The sequence below is a fragment of the Papio anubis genome, chromosome 19 (genome assembly GCF_008728515.1).
Source record: "Papio anubis isolate 15944 chromosome 19, Panubis1.0, whole genome shotgun sequence".
Lineage (NCBI taxonomy): Eukaryota > Metazoa > Chordata > Mammalia > Primates > Cercopithecidae > Papio > Papio anubis.
Window position 1 is genome coordinate 27015712 of NC_044994.1, and position 17569 is coordinate 27033280.

General features: G+C 38.0%; 1 protein-coding gene across 2 annotated transcripts in view; it reads left to right on the top strand.

Moving 5' to 3' along the window:
• The window catches only part of MAPRE2 (microtubule associated protein RP/EB family member 2), a 162451-nt gene that overhangs the window by 28441 nt on the left and 116441 nt on the right, over positions 1–17569 (top strand). The window lies entirely within an intron of this gene.

A 17569-nucleotide genomic window follows, 5' to 3' on the forward strand; every position in this document is an offset into this window, starting at 1 on the left:
GAACAAAGGAACAATTAACGGAAATTCCACCAGATGGCAATATTTGGAAAGCCATTCAGAGAGGTCTCAAAGCTACAAGCTGTTATTGTTCACACAGAATAGTCTCACAAAGTGTGGTGTGACATCCTATATTTCATCAAAGGTGCTCAAACATCTTTTATTTTACTCCTATTTCTCTACAGCATCAAACATTTTTACTTAAAAAAAAACAGTGTGGGGGGCGTATTAGTTTTCTTCTTTTTACAAGAATTCTGGAATGATAAAATTAGAAACCTCATTCTTAAACAGTGATTCTCCAAACAGTAATGGTGAATATTAAAAGCTCAAATCAATGAATAATATACCACATTTGTTTTGGGGCCTCATTGTAATAAATGCTATGACTGGTGGTCATTTTTTAAATATTTGCAAAGAGAAACTGAAATTCTTCTACTTAAAGGACAATAGCATTTTAAGAAGTTGTCTTGATATTAAAATTTGCAGGTATAAAATTCACTGTATTGACTTGGAATAATTAGTTTTTTTAGTGTGGATGAATAGATGTTTTCCCCTTTTACTCTAGTGAAGGTGGAAATATGGAGCACTTTTGTAGGCTGAGGTGGGCGGATCATCTGAGGTCAGGAGTTCAAGACCACTCTGGTCAATATGGCAAAACCTTGTCTCTACTGAAAATATAAAAATTAGCTGGGCGTTGTGGCACATGCCTGTAGTCCCAGCTACTCGGGTGGCTGAGGCGCGAGCATCACTTGAACCCAGGAGGCAGAGGTTACAGTGAGCCAAGATCGCACCACTGCACTCCAGCTTGGGTGACAGAGCGTGACTCCGTCTCAAACAAACAAAGTGGAGATATGGTACCCTGCATGGTGCCCCAACAGCTGGAATATTCGGGGGCCAGAACAGGCTCTAGAGCAGAGTTGGGACAGGGGTCAGTGGAAAGGTACCTGAGGGCATTAGAAATAGGAAGAACCAGGAAGAGAAACCGTAGAAGCTTTCTGTGTCTGCAGCCACAGATCATGAGTGCCCTTTGAAAACTGATCTTGTACTGCTAGCCCTTACAGCAGATGGTCCATATGTGGGGTCTGTCTGGGACAGTCCTGATTCAATTCTGTATTCCTGGAAAATAGCCTAGGTAGCACCCCCTTTCACCCTCCAAACATTTCATTTTGGATGATAAATTATATGATCATCCTATCTTGCAGGGTGGTGAAGAGAAAGTAATAAGAAAAGGTGGCCCATTACCTAAATAGGGTGTCGCTTTATAAATCTCCTTATATATGGGGGTATGGGACAAACGTGTATTTAAAGAGCCAAATTGTAAATATTTTTGCCTTGCTGGTCATATAAGTGTTAGTCACAACTGTTCAACTCATTGTAGTGTGAAAATAGCCAAAGATAATACATAAAGAAATGGCCTTGTCCAGGCGCCGTGGCTCACGCCTGTAATCCCAGCACTTTGGAAGGCCGATGTGGGCGGATCACAAGGTCAGGAGATTGAGACCATCCTGGCTAACATGGTGAAACCCCGTCTCTACTAAAAATACAAAAAAAATTAGCTGGGCGTGGTGGCAGGAGCCTGTAGTCCAGCTACTCGGAAGGCTGAGGCAGGGAGGTGGCGTGGGAGAGCTGAGTCAAGATTGCACCACTGCACTGTCTCGGTGGGCAGGCAGACTCGGTCTCAAAAAAAAAAAGCCCTGGCTGTGTTCGGTAAAGCTATTTACAAAAAAAAAAAAAAAAAAAAATGGACTACACTTGGCCTGTAGACCATTATTTACACATCCCTGATAGATAACAGAAATGGGTTAAGGTGGTCGGAAATGGCAAAGAACCAAAGGAGACGTATCAGTGATCTCCTCACTCCTCTATATCCCTTCTGGGTTGCACCCTCCTTTATTTATCCCTTTCAGGGCAGTACAGTTGTTATGGTGTATAGGTTTGAGCTGGGTTTGCACCACCGTTTTTCGTGTCCGTCAAACCTCCATATCCATGGATTCCAAATATGCAACCAAAAGTGAACTGAAAATACAGTATTCATAATATGTGAAACCCATGGACAGCCAGCTTTTCATATCGCTTGATTCAGTGGGCCAATTGGGGGACTTGAGCATGAATGGATTCTTGTGGGGGAAGGAAGGTTCTGAAACCAATCCCCTAGGGAAAGCTGTATTGATCATTTCCTCGAGTGAGTGATCCTATCTGCTATTAAGTGGTTCCTGAGATTCCTTTACTGGGTGTCACTTCTTGTTTCTCATCCAAATCTGTTCCTGCACCACCCACAACATGCTTGTACTTTATACCTCATGATGTATAAGACTCAGGTATCTTATCTGAGTCTTATAATAAGAAAATGAGATGTACCATAGGAGAAATACAGTTATAATATAACGGGAGTTTGGGGAGGGGGAGGTAGAGATGACATCTGAGCTGAGCCATGAGGGTCAGTTGGTTTGGAATACTCAGGGATCGTGAGGTTAGCTATCAATTCCATAAACATGTATTGATCACCAACTCTATGCCAAGTATTATGGTAAAAGCTAGGTATATAGAGGTGACCAAGGCAGAGCTCTTAAAGCATACTATCTAATGGAGTAAAGAATCTTTTTTTAAAAAATCAGTATAAGGGTGGTAAGCAGGCTAGTTTGCCTGGCAGAGGATTCACAGGGTTAGGGATGAATGCTGGTTTCCTCTGGAATGAAACTTTTCCATGGCTTCTTTTTTGAAAGGCATAGCCTTCATCATCAGTTATTGTGTCAGAATCTGTGGGACACCTGCTTCTGGAGGTTTGAAGGTTTTGAAGTTTCTTGTAATTGCACTTGTACTGACCAACATTCTAATTAAAGTTGGCCTGCACTGACAGGCCCCCCAGTGAGTACATTTACTGGGAATGCACAGAGGATAGGCCTGGGATCAGTAAGACCTACAACTTGGCCCTCACCAGATGGTGATGGAAGTAAATCACTAAGAATTGTAGGTTTCATTTGTGTTTTGTCTTTAAAACAGCTGGAAGGAACCTCATTGATAATCTAATCCAAAATCTCGTTTTACAGATGAACGTTCTTAAGTGAGGAGAGGTTGAGTGACTTTTCTAGGGTTAGACAGTGGCATTACCACAGCACCAGAACCTTCGCTTCTGATTCTTCTTGTTCTATGGTCACTTCTTTAATTAGCCCTGCCTCATCTATACCATAGAGGTAGTAAGAATTAGGACTAGATTAACCTAAGCATCCCTTGTATACATAAAAGCAATCAGATAATTTTTACCTATCTCATACCACAGTAAAAAAATTTTTAATTTATAATGTTTAACTAAAATTTTATTTAGGCCAGATATGGTGGATCATGACTGTAATCCCAACACTTTTGGAGTCTGACGCTGGAGGATCACTTGAGGCCAGGGGTTCAAGACCAGCCTGGGCAATATAGCGAGACCTCATGTCTCTACAAAGAAAAAAAGTAAAAAGTAAAAACAATTAGCCAGTGTGGTGGCACATGTCTGTAGTTGCAGCTATTCAGAAGGCTGAAGCAGGCAGATCCTTTGAATCCAAGAGTTCAAGGCTAAAGTGAGCCATGATCTTACCACTTGTGAGCTGGACAAATAGCTTGACCTCACTAAGCTCCATTTTCGTCTTCAAAGTAGAGATATAATACATGTTGTTTGTTGTAGGAATAATTAGAGGTAACATAATTGTTGGGTGCATAATGGACACTGAGAAAATATTGAAATATTGATTTTCTTTCCCCTTCCCTCCTAGAGCTACAGGTTCTTCATGGGGTTCCTCTTGTTTATTAATCAAGTTGCCTTATAAGACTTCTGAGAATTAAATGATGGAATGAGGGTACATTTATAAACTGTGATGCAGAGATTAACAGTCTCATTTCTGAATTTTACTTAACTAGGCTTAATTAGAGGTTTAGAGGATTTTCTTTATGGTTCCTTTTCCTCCATTTCTTCAGTAGCTTATCTTACATGTTCTACGGATGTGTTGGTAAGACTTAAACATTCACTCATTTTCTCTGTGTTTTATCTTAAATATTGTGTCAAATAAATATACAGAGGTAGACGATTAGATAAAGAAAATATGGCTAAATATTAACAATTGCTAAATATAGCTGGTGGGTATGAAGGTCTGTTATACTATTATAAGATGTTTTTTACTTTTCTGGATGTTTGAAATGTCTCAAGCAAATTTTTTTAAAAGCATTATGTATCAAGTATTAATTAAGCTTCTAGGCTTCTGCCACGGCTCCATCACTGTTCGGAGGCAGAGGGTAGATTTTACGTGAGACAGTCAGGGTTCTCAGCCCTGATGGAGATATGGCCCACTGGAATGTTAATGAAATAGGCAGTTCCATTCCAGAGTGCTGAGTGCTGTGATGGGTGAAGTACAGGTTGCCTTGGGAGTCCTCAGCAGCAACAGCTAAGCCAGAACTGGTGTGCAGAGGTCAGACAAGGCTTCCAAGTTCAGTGGCATCTCATCTGAGACCCGAAGGAAAAGGAAGAACTAGCCCAGTGTTGGGGAGAGGGGACTTCAGAGAAAGGGAAATTGTTTGGGAAGAAAGAGGAGCAGCTTCAAAGATCTGGAGGGAAAATAAGAGAAGCATTTGGCGTATTAATGAAATTGAAAGAAGTTCAGTAATGAGCTGGAGCATTGAGGGAATAGCGACAGGTAAGACTGGACAGATAGACAGATCAGGAAGGGCCTTGCCAGGCTAAAGAAGAACCCTGGGTTGTATTGTAAGAGATGTTGAAGTCCTTTAAGCGTAGAAGTAAAACTACCTGTTTTATGTCTTAGAATGGTCACTCTGATGGCTGTGTAAAGGAAAGATCAGGAAGGGACCTGATTAGAGAGACCAGGTGGAAGATGATTAGCATCTGGCTATAGTGGTGACAGCTGGGGTAGAGGTTAATGGGTGGATTTAAGTACAATTTAGGTGGCAAAAAAAAAGTGGAAAAAAACCACTGTTACTTTTGCACCAACCTATAGAAAGGATTGGGGAAGGAAGACGTCAAGGAGTTATTCATTCATCCAGCAAATGCATATTGAGTGCTTACTATGTGTTAAATGCTGTTTCAGTACTGTGAAGAAAAGTAAAGAAAGGGCGACAGGAATAGCGCCTGAGGAGGTGCTATTTTATGTAGGGGGAAGTAATGGAGAGGGATTTTCTAGAGGAGAACACATTGATCTTTAAGGACCCTCTTAAGGGATGGCAAAGTGAGAAGTAGTCACCTAAAGATCTTGGGGTACAGTGAGATCCCTGGGAGCTCCATAAGTGGCAGTGCTGTGGTTGGCAGAAGATAGTGCCCAGTGTCTGGCATGAGTAAGTGGGGACTTTGGTGAGTGTTATTTACTGAGACAGGACACACTGTAAATGTGAGGACAAGAAACAGAAGCTCAGTATTGCTCATGTTGAGCTTAGGGTGTCTGTGACATTAAAAAAAATATGGATATAGATATCTTTATATATATATGGATTTGAGACCTGAACCTTAGAAGAAAAAGAAATGAATTACAGCTTTGAGAGTCACCAGCATGTAAGCAGTAAGCCACAAGTATAGATAAAATTGCCCGAGAGAGTATAGAATGAGAAAGAGAGGCCAGAGTAGAACCTTGAAAATCACCAATAATTAAAAAGTAGATTAAGAGAAAGAGAGAGAACACCTGTGTTCACAGCAGCAGCATTCACAGTCGCCAAAGGTGGAAACAACCCAAGTGTCCATTGAGAGATGAATGGATAAACAAAATGGGGTATATACATACAATGGAATATTGCTCAGCCATAGATAGGAAATTCTGACTCATGCTACAACATGGGTGAATCTTGAGGCCAATGCATTAAGTGAAAGACACCAGTCACAAAAAGACAAATATTGTATGATTCCACTTATGTGAGCTATCTAGAGTAGTCAAATTCATGGAGACAGAAAGTGGAATGGTGGTTGCCAGGGGCTGAGAGGAGGGGGAAATAGAGAGTTAGTGTTTAATAGCAATAGAGTTTCAGTTTAGCGGAATGAAAACATTCTGGAGAATGATAGTGGTGATGGTTGAACAAGAATGTTAATATATGTAATGCCACCAAACTGTACATTTAAAAATTGTTAAACTGGTAAAATTTTGTTGTATGCATTTTACCACAATTTGAAAGTGAGAGAGATGAAGATTAGCCAGAATCACAGGAGAAAGACCAGTTGAGTATGCTATCATGGAAGCCAAGGGAAAATACTATTTCAAGAATGAGCAGGGTCGGGACACCCAAATGCCCATAAAACTTATATAAAATAATAAAAACTAAAAATGCCTATTGCTTTAGCAACAAAGAGGTTGTTAGTGATCTTGGCGAGAATAATTTCAATGGCATGATCAGAATGGGAGCTAGATGCAAGAAGTTGAGGAGTGAGGGAGAAATTGAGAAAGTGGAAAGGGCAGGTTTAGATAACCCTTAAGATACTGACTATAAAGATGGAGATAGAAATCAGGATCTGTGGGGAAGAACTGTTGATTTAAGGTAGAAGAGACCTGAGTGATTTAAACGCTGCCTGGAGGGAGCCAGTGGGCAGGGCCTAGGAGAAGCTGGTAGAAAATTATAAACCAGAGCTTTTTAATTTTATTAATTGACAAATAGTACTTGTACATATTCATGGGGTACATAGCAATGTTTTGATCTGTGTAATGTAAATAATTATATCAGGGTACTCAACATATCCATCATGTCAAACGTTTATCATTTCTTTCTGTTAGGAACATTTAATGTTTTCATTCTAGCTATTTGAAACTACATGTTATTGTCAACAATAGTCAACCTACAGTGGTAGAGGACACTAGAATCTATTCCTCCTATCTAGCTGTAATTTTGTATCCTTTAACAAATCTCTCTATCCTCTCCTTCCCCCTACCCTTGCCAGCCTCTAGTATCCTCTCTTCTACTTTTTACTTCTATGAAATCCCGTGTATTAGTGAGAATATGCAGTGTTGAACTTTCTGTTCCTGGTTTATGTCACTTAATATAATGACCATCCATGCGGCTGTGAAAGACAGGATTTTTTTTTCTTTTTCATGGCATTGTGTGCATATACTACATTTTCTTTATTCATTCATCTGTTATTGGACATCTAGGTTGATTTAATATCTTGACTATTGTAAACAATGCCTCAATAAACATGGGGGTGCAGAGGTCTCTTTGACGTAATGATTTACTTTCTGATTTAAATATACCAGGGCTTTGAGAAGGCGGGAGGCAAGGGGGGAGGACATAGCCCTTTATTGCAACAAGCAAGAATCCAAATAAGATGGCTGTCCTTTGGGTAAATATGTAGGTTTGGGAACAGAAAAGTTAAATTCTGGTCTAATGGTTTCAATACCTTCTGTAAAGTCAGATGCAAGGCCATCTGCTGAGGGAGGTGAAGATGGTAGGGTCAGAGATATAAGGACACTGAAAAAGTATTGAAACATCTGGTTTATGAATAATGACGGAATCCAAACTAGGGAAACAGCAGGGTGATTTAGAAGCCTTGAGACCCACTGGGTTTGGAGGCCATCAGTTGATTGTTGTGCTGGTCTTCTAGGCAGGGTGATATTTTTTTCTTTTTAGTCCCAGCAGGTCTCGGCAGTCTATATGAGGCATATATACCTGGCAGATAAAAATTAAAAATTGTATAAAAGCTTTTCTTTGGGGAAACATGAAAATTGATCATGAGAGTAATAAATCTATTTTTAAATGGACTAATGCTTTACTTCTTTCTCTTTAAAATTTGTAAGAGCCAAATGACTGGGTTAAGAGTTCCAAATTGTTTGGTTTATAATGAGTTTGTTATTGGTACAGAGATTGTAATTAACTCTCCAGAGACCTCTGTTGACTACAGAGATTATTGGGAACCAACCTTAGTTATCAATTGATCATTGATCTGAGTGAAACTTTGAACAACTTACTGAGTAGTTTGATGGTGTTACAGTCCACCCTCACAAACTTGTATTCCCTTTAAGGGTACTGTGGTCCCAGGGACAAGCACTGTGTTGCATATAGAAATACAACTGCCCTCTGCTTAGTGCATCTTTATCATGTTGTACATTGCCATAGATTTTTGCCTTTTGCATAGAGTACCAGGATCTAGTTAAGTAATAGTCATTTTTGCTAGCAAAAATGTCACTAAAATTGCTCTGAGGTTGACATGTCTTATCAAAATGTTCTGTACAAGTAGGCTGTGGTATGTGGAAAGAATGCTACTGCTGTCTCACAGGTCAGTGCCTGGAATGTTTGTATATATTGAGACCCCTAATCAAGAAATGTGTTTCCTCTACCCCACTTCACTTTCTGACTTTACTTTCCTGGCCAGAGAGTCACTAAAAAGAACAAGTCCTGCCATTAACAAGTTGGTGATAGCCTAGGGATTCTGGATCTGGTGAAGGTGAGTACAGGGGAAGGAGCAAGGCCTGTAAACAATCCACCAAGCCAAGGTGGATTCACCTTCATTTCTACCTAAACTGTGTAATACCTGAACACCAGACCCCTGTATACAGAGGGAAAATATGTGGGAGCATAAACTTTATTTGATGCCTACTGTGTACCAGATACTCTGCTAGCAACTTATCCTCATATGTTCTACATGAAACTTTGTTGATGCTTTTTACAAATGAGGACATTTTTTCAGAGAGGTTACTGACTTGTTCAACACATATAGCTAGTAAGTGGTAGAGCCAAGATTAGGACCCAAGTGGGTGTGAATGCAAATTTGTTATCTACCCTAATAAATCACGTTTTATTTTCCTTATAGTCCTCATTCACATAATTTTACACAGTTGGTGGGTGTGTGTAGGGGTGGCAGTGGGGGGTGTGCGTATGTGCGTGTGTGCGTGCGTGTGTGTGTGTGTGTGTGTGTGTATTTTTGCCTTTAAGCCCTGGTTGGGAAGAATTTTTTCCTTTCTACAGTTGTCAGACCATGAACAAAAATTCAGAACAAACCCCAATAAATTGCGGAAACACTAAAATCAAATGCCATTTTTTACATTTCTACTTTTATTTTAGATTCATGGGGTACACGTGCAGGTTTATTACCTGGGTATATTGCATGATGCTGACATTTGGGGTATAACTGATCGGGCCACTTGGGTACTAAGCAAAGTACCCATTAGCTTTTCAACCCTTGCCCCCTTCCTTCTGCACTCTAGTAGTCCCCGGTTTCTATTGTTACCATCTTTATGTCCATAAGTACCCAATGTTCACTTCCCACTTATGAGAATATGTGGTATTGGTTTTCTATATCTGTGTTAATTTGCCCAGGATAATCGCCTCCAGCTGCATCTCTGTTGCTGTAAGGGACATGATTTCATTCATTTTTATGGCTGCACAGTATTTTATGGTATATATGTACCACATTTTCTTTACCCAATCCACTGTGGATAGACTCGTAGGTAGATTCCATGTCTTTGCTGTTGTAAATAGTGCTGCAATGAAGGTACAAGTGTATGTGTCTTTTTGGTAGAATGATTTATTTTCCTTTGATATGTATACATATCTCCAGTGATGGGATAGCTGGGTTGAATGGTAGTTCTGTTTAAATTCTTTGAGAAATCTACAGACTGCTTTCACAGTGGCTGAACTAATTTACATTCCCACCAACTATGTATAAGCATTCCCTTTTCTCGATGTCCTTGTCAGCATCTGCTGTTCGTTAACATTTTAATAATATCTATTTTGATTGGTGTGAGAGGGCATCTGTGGTTTTGATTTGCATTTCTCTAATTAGTGATGTGGAGTATTTTTCATAAGTTTGTTTGCCACTTGTATGTCTTCTTTTAAGCAGTGTCTATTCATGTTTTTGCCCATTTTTTGATGAGGTTATTTGTTTTTTGCTTGTTCCGTTGTTTAAGTTCCTCATAGACTCTGGATATTAGACCTTGTTGGATGCATAGTTTGTCAATATTTTCTCCCATGCTGTAGCTTATCTGTTTACTTGTTGATAGTTTCAATTTCTTCCAGATTCAATCTTGGGAGACTGTGTATTTCCAGGAATTTATCCATTTCCTCTAGATTTTCTAGGTTGTGTGCATAGAGATGTTCATAATGGCCTCTGAGGATCTTTTGTATTTCTCTGGGATCAGTTGTAATGTCACGTTTGTCACTTCCAATTGTACTTATTTTGATCTTCTCTCTTTTTTTCTGTGTTAATATAGCTAACAGCTATTGATCTTGTTTATCTTTTCAAAGAACCACCTTTGGGTTTCACTGATTCTTTATATAGATTTTTTGGTCTCAATTTTATTCAGTTCTGCTAGATTTTAATTATTTATTTTCTTCTGCTAGCTTTGGGGTTTGTTCTTGCTTCTCTGCTTCCCTTTGGTATGATGAAGGTCTTTCTTTTTGAGGTAGGCATTTAGCACTATAAACTTTCCTCCTAACACTGCATGTGCTGGATCCCAGAGATTTTGGTATGTTGCATGTCTGTTTTCATTTATTTCAAAGAAATTTTTAGAATTTTTTTTATTTCTGCCTTAATTTTGTTGTTTACCCAAAAGTTATTATGGAGCAAGTTGTTTAACTTCCATGTTATGTACCTTTGAAGAGTCTTCTTGGTATTGATTTCTATTTTTATTCCACTGTGGTCCAACAGTATGTTTGGTATGATTTTGATTTTCTTTTAATTTATTGAGACACTTTATGGCTGAGCATGTGGTTGATATTGGAGTATGTTCCATGCGCAGAGGAGCAGAATGTATATTCTGTGGTTGATGAGTGGAGTATTCTGTAGATGTCTATTAGGTCCAATTGTTGAATTTGAGTCCAGAATTTCTTTGTCAATTGTGTATTCCGTGGTTGATGGAGTATTCTGTAGATGTCTATTAGGTCAAAGTGTTGAATTTGAGTCCGGAATTTGTCAGTTTTCTGCCTCAATGATCTATCTAATGCTGTCGGTGAGATGTTAAAGTCCCCCACTATTATCATGTGGCTGGTTTTATACAGTTGTAACCAGGCCTTGTCATATTTTATTTTCTTCTTTTTTACTTTATGTCATAAGCAGTTTTCCATGATACAGTACATATTCATGACTGTAGATATGTTTTAATGTCTGTCAAATAGTCTGTAGAGCTGACCATTATTTATCCAACTTGCCATTGTTTGCCGTGTGGAGTCTGTTTCAAAATTAACTTTGGTGTGCCTGAAACTTATAGATCATAACTGGTTAAATAATACTCTGAGTGGCAATTTCATACCTATGTGTCCACATATCCCTGTGAATATAACATGTTTTCTATTATAGCATGGAATTCCTGATTGGATATTACCTCAGATTTTTTTTTTTTTTTTTTTTTTTTTTGAGACGGAGTCTCGCTCTATAGCCCAGGCTGGAGTGCAGTGGCCGGATCTCAGCTCACTGCAAGCTCCGCCTCCCAGGTTTACGCCATTCTCCTGTCTCAGCCTCCCGAGTAGCTGGGACTACAGGCGCCCACCACCTCGCCCGGCTAGTTTTTTGTATTTTTTAGTAGAGACGGGGTTTCACTGTGTTAGCCAGGATGGTCTTGATCTCCTGACCTCGTGATCCGCCCGTCTCGGCCTCCCAAAGTGCTGGGATTACAGGCTTGAGCCACCGCGCCCGGCCTACCTCAGATTTTTAAAATGTTTTTCACATGTATAATTTTTGCTTTCCAAATAATAATATCCTTAAGAACAGTGGATGAGGAATTCTAGTTTACTTATCTCCCCAGACATTAGATACTTAATACATGCTTCTGAGTTCTGTGTAGTCTATCAAATCAGCTCAGCCTCAGGTTGCCTGGCTACTTGTACTGTGGATGACACAGATTTTCAGCACCCCTTACCTCAAATATCATTCTGCTTAAAATGTGTGCATGACGTGTTTGTCTCTGTTCTAAAATTAGCCGTGCTTCAGTCTTCAAGAAAGCAATTCAGATGAATCATAGATTATCAGGATAATATCAAACTACAGAAGGAAAAATGAATAATACAGGTCAAGATAAGCCCCAGAGTGCCTCCCTAAAGAACTCAATTCCAGGCCAGGAGGATATTTTATTCTCCAGCTGGACTCTAAATCCTACTTTGGATGCTGATTTGTTATTCTGTTCTGATTTTTCAAGGCAATCACTATGCTTTATATTTGCTTGGTAGTTTCTCTCATGGAATTCTCTAACTTTGTTTTTGCCCTTGGTGAGTGCAATGTTCAAACTATGTGAGGTAATGCCATTCATGCAACATTACTTCGGTTTATAATCTGGCCTGAACCATTTGCACCCTCTTTTAGTGAGTACTTAGCTTACAGAAAAGCTTTCCTTGGCTTGTCAAAAAAAAACAAAAACAAAAACAAAAACGGAGTGAGTGCTTAGAACATTTGTGTACTGACATTATTGCCTCTGACCAGAAGCGATCTATTTCTGTAAAGGTGTCTTTGAATGAGACTGTCTAACCACTCTTGCCTCCTACTCAAGAAAACATATCCCCTCAATTATAAAATAAAAATTTCCTAGCTCAAGAACACTACTTTATTTAAAAGGCTGTGTCCATAAATTTGATATTTTCATTGTATAGTGAGACATAAAAGCATGAAGCATTTGCTTTTAAAATTTCATTTAGGTAAAATGATTTTAGATTATATAGTAAAAATGGCAGAGAAGAAAATTCTGGTTGGAAAAATTGTCATTGCTGGCACAAGAAACAGAATTATTATCTGGATGGAACTCAATACGTATTTTTAACTGATACAGAATTAGGGGTATCCTGGAATGTTCAAAAAGACTTCAGAAGATGTGGTCTTTGAGCCGAGCCTACCTGTGTAAAATGGTAGATGAAAGGAAAAGGGACATTCCGGGCAAGAAATGAAATGTAGGCCATCTCAAGGGGGCAGAGAGAACCTGATACTTTAGTGTGAATAACAGAGGATTAAGGAAGAAAGATAAACTAGGGTCAAACTGTGCAGAGTCCCAAATACCAGACCATTATTTAAGCTTTATATTTTAGACAATGAGGAAAATATTGAACATGATGCAAGTATATTCTAGAAAAATTAGTGAGTTTTAACATAGCAGTCTAAATACAGTTTTGCTCCCATCTTTCTAGCTCTTCAACTGAAATAACAAAATTTAAAAAGGAGAGCAAATCTATGACACTTATGGAAACATGAATGGGGACCAGAAATGGACAAAGTACTGGAAGACGGAAAGGGCACAGGATTAGATTGCCAGCTAAATAAGAGCAAAAATTGAAAAAAAATAAAGTAGCTTAAATTTAGATGACGTAATTCAGAGAATAGAAGAAAAAAATTAACAAATATCCTTAAACAGACAAAATGTATTGCATCCGTTAAACATCACTGTCCCACTCCTCCCAGAAAAAAACAGTTGCTATGAGTAAAAGGTGGTCAGAAAGTACAAGAACTTTGACAAATTAAAAATATAATTATATCAAAACTCAATTGAACTTAGTGTGGCTAAGAATATCACAGGGTATAAAGCAAAAGATGAAAAGACAGAAAATACTAGAAAAATATTAGAGAAATAGAAGAGTGATCTAAATGGTCCAGCATTCTTTATGAAGAGTGTTAAGAAGACATTGAAGACAAAGAAGGGGAATGAGGATTCATATTAAAAGAGGCTACTGAATGTTGACCACAATGAATTAAAAAACCCAAACCTAGGTCCACCCTCATGAAATTTAAGAATAAAAGAGATCTTAGAGCTTGAGGGTCAGAGAGAAGAGTGATTACGTACAGAAGAGTGATCACCTGCATGTTACAGACATCAATATGCAATTCTGGAGGCTCAGAAACAGTGGAACCATGCTTTCAAAGTTGTCAGGGAAGTGATTTTGGACATTCCAACTATCAATAAAACATAAAAACAAATAGATAACTTCTAACATGAAAAGATTTGAAAACTTTACCTCTCTGTATCTCTCAAAAAATAATTTCTAGACGGACTCCAGCAAAGTAAAAGAGAAAAAATAAAGAATAACATAACATCTAAAAAACTATGGAACTAATGAAAGAATCTAATTACAAGATGTATAAGAAATACCAGGATGCTAGCAGGGATATCAAAGTAATTTGTTCAAATTAGTAAGTTTCATGAAGAATGTTTTGAAGAAAAACCCAGATTCTATGGCTTATACTTAGACGTAGAATCTGAGTATTTTTTATCATAAGATAATGGCATATGCTTCTTCTGTCAATAAAAAAGTAGTTAAAAGCTCTAGGAAAAAAATGTATGTTAAGATTCAAGTTTGATCTTAAACTGAATCATGCTTTTGAACAATAAATGGCATGTGAAAAAGAATCCATTTGACTTTGATGTTTTTATTGGAATATTCTTTGGGTTGCAAGATTTAATGAGAGGATTATATTGCCTTCTCTATGGAGGTAATACCACTTGATTCTGGAGAGGATAAGAAATTATATAATCTTAAATCCTCTTTACTAGATTTCAAGCTTAGAAGCAATCTGTAGTCAAAACAGGGAAGATAACCATAGTCACAGAACATAATAATGTAGATGCTAGTCATTTTTATAAAGAAAACACAATCAGAAAACCATACTAATTAAAAGTAGGAAAGGCTGCAAGAAAACATAATAGAGAGTCAGTAGGTACTGTGCCTTGAAATCAGCCAAGAAATATAATTTTAAGAATTTTACTTAAAGGTTGTAAAAGTAACCACTAGAATAATTAAAACTATTACCAATAAAATTCAGAGGGGAGGTGAGCAGTAATTAAAATGTTGTGTAATAGAAACACTCTAAATTTCTTTTATAATGCAAAATAGATACTATGTTGATAAGAATAGAATATACCTGAATTTTCAGAGTGACAATCACAAGCTCAGAAAAACTAAAAACAGAAATAACTTTAAAAACATTTACTCTTTAAAATGGGATTGGGTAAAGGCAAAGGATAATAGTTAAGAAAGATGTTTACTTTTCATATTATACATTCTGTTCCTCAATTTTTAACATGTGTCTGTCTTATTAAAAATATAAATTGTTGGCCGGGCACGGTGGCTCACGCCTGTAATCCCAGCACTTTGGGAGGCCGAGGTGGGCGGATCACGAGGTCAGGAGATGGAGACCATCCTGGCGAACACTGTGAAACCCCGTCTCTACTAAAAATACAAAAAAAATTAGCCGGGTGTGGTGGCGGATACCTACAGTCCCAGCTACTTGGGAGGCTGAGGCAGGAGAATGGCGTGAACCTGTGGGGCGGAGCTTGCAGTGAGTGGAGATTGCGCCACTGCACTCCAGCCTGGGCGACAAAGTGAGACTCCGTATCAAAAAAAAAAAAAATATATATATATATAAATTGTTTACATATAGTAATGGATTGGAAGGAAGGGGAATAGAAGTAGATTCTTGGAAGTTATTGCGCTTATCTACATTTCAAGTAATATGAACATGTTGGAAATGAAAGATTGAGAGAGGCAGTTGGAGAAGAATTGGTAAGATTCGGTGGTTGAGTAGATACTCTGAAGAGGACAGGTTAAAAAAAGAAGATGAAGCAAAGATGAATAATATTTTTAGATTCATTAAAGAGGTCATTGAAACTGAAGCCACTGACTAAATGATGCCCAGGATGATATTTTAATTTTTTTTATTTACTGATGCCTTGCTGTTTTTCACTGCGTACTATGTCTCCAGGATAGCTGACAAATCAAAATATAACCATTTTACTATATTGTCAAATATGTACCATAATAAGAATATGATAACCTAAATTTGTTTTTTATTTAATCACAAATGTCAAATATACTACAATAAAGAACCACTGTAGGGCACAGTAAAAAATAATTTTTTGGTCATAATGTTCCTATAAACACTGTTGATGCTTCAGGCTAACAGTGTCTGCTGGCTCTATCAGATACCTTTCAATGATTTGGTTTGTAGCAGGGGGAAAGTACCCAAGTGTTGTTGCATTAGAAGCACTCAGAGTTCTGGGGCTATCTTGTTCTGGTACCATAAACTGGGATTTTTAGCAACATTCAGGTCTTCATCCTCATTCCTAAAGGTTTTTAAACTCCTAACTTGAAACTAGGAGGAATAGACATTTTCTCCAGTCCCTCTGTAAATGATGAACTCTGTGTCCCTCTCCCTTTTATTCTCACCCTGACAGCATCCTTTACTCGTGAAATATCTTTTGCAATATTTGCTGAAAGCCTTTTGACTATAAATGCTGTTTTCTTCAGACTGAAGTAGAACAAAGCATTTTGTACAAATGAACCTATTTCGGTTCTGTTGATAACAATATAACTTGCTTTTCTTCAGTGAATGGAGAAGAGAATCTGAAGATGAATAAAATTTACTAAGAGTATCTGCAGATCAGGATCTGAAAGTTCATTTAACCTTCATTTCTCATTTTGGAGAAAATTATAATCATGCAAAAAATTTGGTCTTACATTTGCCTGGCTGATATTCAAGAGGAATTTAGAAATAGACCTTTTCAGTAAATTTAGTATCGTCCTTTATATCACAGACAATGTTAAGGATGGCAACATCTCTCATTGTTATGGGACATTCTCTTTTGTCAGATAAACTAGTGTTAACCTCTGAGGGGACTGATTCTTTAATTCATTGCTGCTTGTTTTTTTTTTTCCCCATGTGGTGAATAGCTATTAATACTATGATGAATTTGCTTGGAGGGTGAGTGGGGAAAATATAAAAAATACAGATGAACTATACATTTTAGAATTACATAATTGGGAAATGCTAGAGGGTTATTCCGAAGTCTTTTTAGTGAAATCCTGCTTCTCACCTTGATTAGTACTAGCAAAGCCATATTTCTACTCTTGATCCAATGTGTCCTTCATAGAGTATTTGTACAAAGCATGACATAAGCATGGATTTGCAGCTGTTTCATAACCACTGTGAAGTTTCTTGGCTGTGCTCCACGGCACTGTGTCCAAGTTTCAGGAACTCTTCTCGAGTACTGTGAATGTGGAAGGAGGCCACTTGTGGAATGATTTACTTTACCCAGAGTTGAGTGTTTTGCGTGCAGAATGTGAAGCTGCTGTTCAGCTGGTTGTGTCCAAATGGAAGTGACTGGCCAAAGAAACTTTTGTTGGAGCTTGTCATCCAGCCTCAAAACTTACCCTCTGTGGAACTTGGCATGTTCTAACCATCAATAGGAAATAGCAATGCTATAAGTCTTCATTTCTTCCAGCCAATAATCCCCTCTGAATTTTTTAGCTGATATTTTAATGAGCTTAAGACATTGTGATTCTGACTTTAATGATGTACTCGGATTATAATTAAAGCGGTTATAAAGATGAGACAGTTGTGGCTGAATGTTCCCAGCTTTATGTCCTCTTCACCCTGAGAGGACAGGGACTCAGAGGTAGCAGCTCAGATACTGTTAACATTTACATTTACATCATCAGAATTCATTTCACTAAATGGCTATCTTCTCCGTAGCTTTTTAATAAAGCAAGCTGAAGTTATTTTCAAACAGCTTAGAAGTCTAGCAGTTCCACTGAACACAGTTCAATGGAGTAATCAGACATAGTAATAGATTCTTCCAAGAGCATTTATGAAGGATTCCAAATAGGAATGTTTACAGGTTCTTCTCTTTGTTTACCAAGTACAGAG